The 7,269-nt window shown below is 51.4% G+C and overlaps 1 long non-coding RNA gene across 1 annotated transcript; it reads right to left on the bottom strand.

Moving 5' to 3' along the window:
• Positions 1-2,907: 2,907 nt before the first annotated feature.
• LOC129144974 (uncharacterized) lies at positions 2,908-6,834 on the bottom strand. Its single transcript, XR_008549901.1, has 3 exons — positions 6,718-6,834; positions 4,564-4,666; positions 2,908-3,206 (listed from the first exon to the last, which is right to left on the bottom strand). It is a non-coding gene; the product is annotated as an uncharacterized LOC129144974 (long non-coding RNA).
• Between the last annotated feature and the right edge of the window lie 435 nt (positions 6,835-7,269).

The following is a 7,269-nucleotide window of genomic DNA, read 5'->3' as shown; positions in this document are numbered from 1 at the left end:
CGGTGGGAAGCCGCCGTCAGCGGGGCCTGGCCCAGCCTACTCGGTCAATCCTGCAAGTGGCTCACTGGCCAGCATTCAGGAGTGGAAGGGCCAGCTGGTCTGGCTGCTTCCTGGTTAAGGTCTCTGGGCAGCTGCAGCTGGGGGACACCGTGGCAGGGAGAGCACATCTGGGTGCATCTCAGAGAGAGGCGGGGCTCCCACCACTAGCATCCACACCTCCAACTCAGGCCAGCTGGAAAGCGAGCCATTGTAGGGCTGCGTTTCCATTGGTCAGCTCGCCGTTTCTATGCAGGTGATGTCCACTCTGTCCAAGTCCCCACTCCGTGGAGGGTGAGTTGTCGGGATTCACACTGGTGCTTCTTGCCCTCACAGAGCCAGGCGAGGCCTCCAGAGCAGCTACATCCATGCCCAGCACCCAAGCTCCTCTGTCTCAGGCTCTGCCATCTCAACCCACAACCTCCAAGGTGCAGACAGGCTGCGCCAGGCATCCTGACTGTCAGTACCTACAAGCGCAAGTGATGCAAGGCTTTGTCCACACCCCAAGACCTCGGCCTCACGGCACAGAAAGTGGGGAGACCAAGGAGGGCATGTGGCAGGACATTTAGCTAAGTCACCCACCACACAAGACCTGTCAGGAAACCTCAGGGAACTTGGCTCTTTCGTGAAGAGGAGGAAGAGCCTGGAAAGTGAGTGGAGGAGGAGGAGGAGCAGGTGGGGAGGAGGAGAACAGATCAAGACAAAGGGAGGAGGAAACAGAAGAGAGAAATGGGGCCACGAAAGCAGCGAGGTCATTTGGTGACACTGCGTGTGGTGGACTCTCCCCCACCTGAATCTGGCCAACTCCGCATGTGCTCTCAGGAAATGGAAACTCCACTGAAGGCAGGGCTCCCAGGACCTGGTGGCACCCCAGACCCACAGCCACCTGGGCACGTGGCTGGAGGGATATTCCCACCCTTGGGGGCCCAGGGCCAGGGGTCAGAGGCCTCAGTCCCCTCCTCTCCTGCGAACCATCTCCAGAGAGCGAGAGTTACTGTCATCATTATCAAGAAGGTTTCCGGGACCAGGAGATGCCGGCTGGCGGGGGCCAGGGGCTTCTGCTGCATCTGCATCTGGATCCTGGGTAACTCTGCAGTGGGCTCCAGACACCCAGCCTGACAGTTGAACCAGGCGCATGGCCGCAGCCATTGCTCTCCAAGCAACCTTGCCAGCGGCCCTTTCCATGCACAAAGCTGGCTCTATCTTTGTATATTGAGGGAGCTAAATCAATGTTAAATGCTTGGCTCTTTTCACAGGACAATGACCAGGACCTGAGCTGCGTCCTTCCCTTTTGATTGACACTTGAAACGCAGCGCGGGAATCAGCCAGAGGCGCTGCTACAAGCGGAACCCTCTGCCGGGAAACCGCTGCTGACATCTGCAGAGAGGCCCACAAAAGGCGCTTGAAAGCTATGTTTGTTGCTCCCCCCCTCAGATCTCCGCGCTTTCATGGAGCTCCCACTTGCTTTAATATTATGATTCAGCACCTGGCTTTTTTGAACCTTGCTTTAAACTTCAAAAGGCGAGGTGGTATTAACAAACATGAAACGAAAAAGTGGCGGTAGTTTGATTTACTGTTGTCGTCTTATCAAGGGGTTTTTTTGTCACCAGCTGCCACTCTCTGTCATCTTTGGAACCATTATCATTTCTCTAAAATCTAAAAGACTCCACTTAATAACAGCTTTGAATGCAGGCAGGATCAGTAACACACTCAGTTTGGGCTGACAGGACCATCAAATGAAAAGAAAGATGTTGCCAAAAAAATTTAAAAAATAACCCCGAACCACACAAGCAGGAGCTGGAGTACTTCCTAGTGACCTTGATTTCAGAATTAAACAAATCAAACCCAGTTCTATTGTTTCGTTGAATTCCACCGTAGAGTTTCCTTGAGAAGTTCCTTTTTGGTTGTTCGGGCGAGTGGAGGAGGGTGGGCTCCTGGGAAAGGGCGACCCCCCGCCCCACCTCGCCACCGCTTATTACAGTCACTTTCACTGACTCTAGCCCTTGGCGTGTTTCTCAATGCTGACAGCAGATATACATGCAAACTCCTCCGAGGAGGACGTTGCTCCACGATCTGCTCCTCCTACTAAGGACTGGCAGCTCTGAACTTCCCAGCCAAACCCTCAGACCCCCCCCAGGGTGCCCCTGGGGTCCCCTGGTCCTGTCTCAGAGCTGGGTCCCCTGGAGGGATCTCACCAGTGTTCCTGCGCTCTGCTTGGACATGCAGACATGTGATGCCCCATGGGACCTTCAGAGCACCCCGTCCAGCGGTTTGGATCCCATCCCCAGGTCTCCCCGAAGTCCTTCCCGCATCACCTAACTCCAAGCTGTGAGCACCTGTATTTCATAAAGCTTCTCCAGATGATTCTGCTTTCCAAAAGAGGTGGAGAATCTACCTCTTGGATGAGGTGAAACCCTGAGGACATAAGTCACTGGTCTAAGGACATGGCAGTTCGGGGCTAAAGCCAGCGGTGGAGCCAGGACAGTGCTTCTTCCTCTGGCGCACCCATAGGTGACATGGATGGAGCTGTTCAGCAGGGAGTGGGCTTTCAAGAGGCAAGCCCCACCCTCCACATTCCTGCTGCTGCCCGCTCCTGCTTCCCTCCCAGACACCCCCACCAAGTCAGCACTCTCTTCATAAGCCTCCGGATACCTTCAGTGATTCGTTTCTCTCACCCTCCTTCTTCCCTGCCCCCCAGGGCCTTGGGATGCTAAGTGTAGAGGAAATAATTGCCAATCCCTGACACCCTTTGTGGGAATTTAAAAAAATGGAAAAGATGAAGCTGCTCATTTTGACGTTACTAAGTGCAAGACACTGAATTTGCAACTTGATCTGATATACACCTCTGTGAAACCCATCAGACATGTTTGATTGAAATTTATCTTTTATGATCCAGTTGCCCAAATTTGCTATTTACCATGCAGCACTATTGGGGGCAGCATCAAAATCCTTCACGCGATCACCTTGCTCCCAAAAGGCGGCTAAGTCGGAAAATCTGTAAGGAGCTTAACACGTACAGGGCTTCAACCCAGGGCCTTCTTCAGCAGGAAAACAGCTCATGGCTCCCCAAAATCTCTGGGTCTTCAAATTCAGAAGGGCCTTCAACCTGACGCTGAGGATGTGTCTTTGGAGCTGTGGGTCTGCTCTGGAAATGCTGGGATGATGAAACTCTGGCAGAGGAGAAAATAAGCCCCAAATGAAACCACAGGTCCTCTCGCTTTGCACAGCTGCCTGTGCAAATGAAACCAAATGAAAAGCCCCAAATGAAAAAAGCCCCAAATGAAACCACAGGTCTAGCTCTGCTCTGATGCTAGACCACCACACAGCCACCATAAGTAGTCTTATCTCCACGCCAACCCCAACAAGATCTGGTATCGCCCCCAAGGGCTGGGCTGAGGACTCTGGGCTCGGTGGGGGCCCTCCTAGGGTAGTGGCAGCCAGGGCAGGCATACATGTGTGCATGGTGCAAGACCCGACGAGAATTTGGGAACCATCCTCAAGGGTGTTCTGTCACCAGGATCTATGTGTGTTGGGGTGCAGACGAGGTTAGCCCGCCCCTCTGGGTTCTCCTAGGCTGGCAATAACCAAACAAACACCAGGCAGTTTGATGAGAGGCAAAGTCATAAAGAAGCACAATCATAATCCACTTCCCTCCTGTGGACATGGCAGAGGCCCTATGCCACTGAGTAACTCGCCACATGGCTCAGACTCCACCTTAGACAGCTCAGCTGAGATGCTGGAGGTTGTGGTAAAGAGCAGAGATCTGTGAGGCGTTTCCCAAGGTTGGCAGATGACAGCATGCAGGTTTCTGTGAATCATCTCCACTGAATTATCAGGGAAATACGGTGTCCCCAGGACAGCAAGGGAGATGCCCCCTCAGACAGAAATCTACACACACTTTTTAAAAAGTAACCTCCTGTGAATTTCAAATTTCCCCAACCCCCTCTATGAAAAAGAAATAATTTGGGATGGCACAGTTTTGCTCTCCTCCATGAGCGTGGACAATGACTTAGGTTTAGTTTTCTTTTGTAAAGTGGACCTACTGTGTGCTTTGAGATCTGAATGATGCAGTGAAGAATACTGCCTTCACCACCTGTGTGCCTCGGGGTGGGTGCTTAACACAATCAAAGCTCTTGTGATTTCATTGCAGGATCAAGTCTGTTCCCCTAGGGTGAGTCTCTTAGGAGTCAGCACACACTCAAGACCCCCTCTGAGGGGGGGTGACAGGAAACAATTTTGAACCCAGAAAATACTTCCACCCTCTACTCCACTTTAGTCCAACAATTAAAAGCAGACAGAGGAGTAGGAAAGGAAGATGCACTCATAGAATGGGAGGACTGCAGAGGTGACAGGCAGCTGGCGAGGGGGGCTGGGAGCCCCACAAAGCATCAGTGCCCAGAAGTATCAAAAGGTCTCTTTTTTAGCCAAAGCCCCAGCATTCAGGTCTATCACAAAATTTTTCTATTTTGGATGTAAAAATAAGACTGACCACCCCCACCTCCGTTAGCCACCCCTAGTAGATCTCACAGTCGGTTCCCTCTGTCAGTGTGAACCCCTTCTCTCCAGCTCCTCCACCTTGGAGGGATGACATGGACATGGAATCCAGTCGCCATGGAGTGAGAATGGAGGGCTGCAAGAAAAAAGAATTCAGGAACTAAACCACTTGGGGGAGAAACGATTCAAGTGTCGTCAATAGAGATTGTACATCACCCTCATCCCCATCTGCACAAGAGTTGACGATGTCGTCTCCTCGAGGACTGAGAGTCAGGATGGGTGGGAGCCTCCCTCTCCAGTACCGAGGCCAGGGCCTGGCACCTTCTAATCTGACGTGACATATTGGTTGACTTTATTGAAACACGTGTGCTTGTGGCATGGCCTCTGAATGAGCTTAGTGTGGTAGGATTGTAGAGAGGCGAGCTTGAAGTGTTTCCTGAACTGTGCAAGGAACTCAAGTTCAACCAGGGGGTCAGTGCCTAGGTAGAAGCGCCACGTTGGGGTGTGGAGCAGGGACTGCGTCCTCAGGTACGGTCATGGCCGTGGGGCCCATGTGGCCATCCTGATCTGACACGGATGTGGACATAATCACAGAAGCTCTGGAAAACCAGCCCAACTCATGTTGGCATTAAAATACTTCTCTTAGAATGACCAGTCACTACATCAAGTCCCTGAGGACAAAGTGTGACAGGAAGTGACAGCATGACAGGAGGCAGAACAGAGGACTCAGGGCCATATTTTCATGAATTTGTCTCATGCCATCCATGCTAATCCTGCCATTCCTGACTAAAAACTTGCAAACAAGTCAAACCTAAATGGGCTTGTGTTTCTTGTGAGGATTCAATGAAAGGATCATCATTCAAGGTCAAAAAACCAAGATTTTCTCTCAAGTGAACAGTCTCCAGTTACCTGTAGTCTGTGAGGAACTTGATGGTGTGGATGATCTAAAACTTAACAGCAGAGCTACTTCTGGAGATATGAAGAGATGGGAGCAGGGGTTTTCTGGGAGGGTGCACTGCCCATCATTCCAGTCACCCCAGAAACTGACAGAACAGTGACCCCACAAGTGGAGGAGGAGGAGGTGAGGCGGGGTCAGGTGTGGTTCCAAATCACATTCTGAATTGACTTCAGGATTCGTGTTCACTCAAATGCCTACTTCTAAACACTTCAGTTTTAAGTCATTCCTCGCTTACTCGGTCTTCGGAGTGACCTGTCTTGACAGAGCCAGAGATCGGTGGGCTCTTCAGTCTGTCTCTCCATGGGCTTTGGAGAGCAGGCACAGGGGCTGGAGACTTCTGGTAGGCAGGGCAAGGTCTGTCCTTAGGAAGTGCCCTCTCAGCAAGGGGATGGCATTTTGAACTATGGGTATTTTGTGTGTATGACAAGAAATGCTAAGTTTAGAAGAATTGTGGGTGTGACTCCAGCTAAAAAGCAGATGAAGCACTTTATAACTATTTTGAGTGGGAAAAGGGCGGGGGGGGGAGAGAGAGAGAGAGAGAGAGAGAGAGAGAGAGAGGGAGGGAAAGAGAGAGAGAAGGCATGTGTGTGTGCGTTTTGGGGCATAACACCCACTATCCAGGTCCAGCTGTGAGACATGAACACCCAGACCTCCCAAGGGCAGAGCACCAGCTGTGAAGACTGGATTCTGAGTCCCTCATGTGGAACCATCTTTACAAATTCAAAGGCATTGAATGCCTTGGCATGTATGTGCCCTCACTGTAAACTGGAAGAAGATCTAACTTGAGTGGGAGGCTCTGGAGATGAGCAGAACTTCATTCCTTCTTTTGAGTGATGTCTTCATCCAGAAGAGTCTCTGACCATGGCCCTTGAGGCCATGTCTAATTCAGCACATTGAGAGCTCTCCAAAGAGAGACAGATGATGTTAATGCAAAGGCAGCAAATTGGGAAGTGGAGGCAAAGGAAGGGGTAGTGCCCTTGTCCTGATTGATCTAGAAATAATGATGCCACCTTACATTTCCACATCATTTTGCGGTCCTGCAGCACCCACGAGTACAACATTACACTAGCTTCATGACACCCCTACCAGGTGCAAAGGGAAACATGCCCCTCCTGTCACAGAGAAGGACTCAGCCCAAGAACAGTCAGCTAAACTCAAGGCCACCTCGTGAGCAGGCAGTCGTCAGTGCAGCCCATGTCTCCGCTTGCCCGTTGGCGTTGCTCACCTACCTCCATTGGCCAACTCTGATTTCCATGCTCCCCTGCACACACACACCAAGATGGCTCTGCTTTCTAATAACTCTGCACTTGTCTGTCATGTTCAGTGGAGTGCAGGGTCATTTGATGAACCTATGAGATGCATTGAAGCTGTTAGGAGCAGTTGAGAGATCACAGGCAAGATCACCTGTTTTGGCCACTAACTCTTCAATTCCCAACTCTGTGCCCCGGGCCCTCCCACCCTTTCCTCCTGCTCTGCCTCCCATGGTGCATCTCAAAGAACATTCACACCTACAAAAGAGAATCACAGAGCCTATGAAGAAGGCTCAGGCAAGTCCAAAACTCCAGGCTCTGTCACCGTTTTGAACAGGCACTTTTGATAGTCTCTCCAGTTTAATTGGAAGAGCGGGATTTAGAACCCAGCAAAGGCAGGTGAACATCGCACTGGAACTCGAACCGAGCATGGTCCTTCTCTCTATTTCTTCTCTTGCTGGCGGTCACTGTCACCTGGTCTACAGGCGGGCCAGCTCTCATCTCAGCCGGCCAGCTCCACCTGAAGTTTCT

The sequence above is a fragment of the Talpa occidentalis genome, unplaced genomic scaffold (assembly GCF_014898055.3).
Source record: "Talpa occidentalis isolate TD23 unplaced genomic scaffold, MPIMG_talOcc4v2.1 talOcc4.8, whole genome shotgun sequence".
NCBI lineage: Eukaryota > Metazoa > Chordata > Mammalia > Eulipotyphla > Talpidae > Talpa > Talpa occidentalis.
This window is presented reverse-complemented; position numbering and strand designations above follow the sequence as displayed.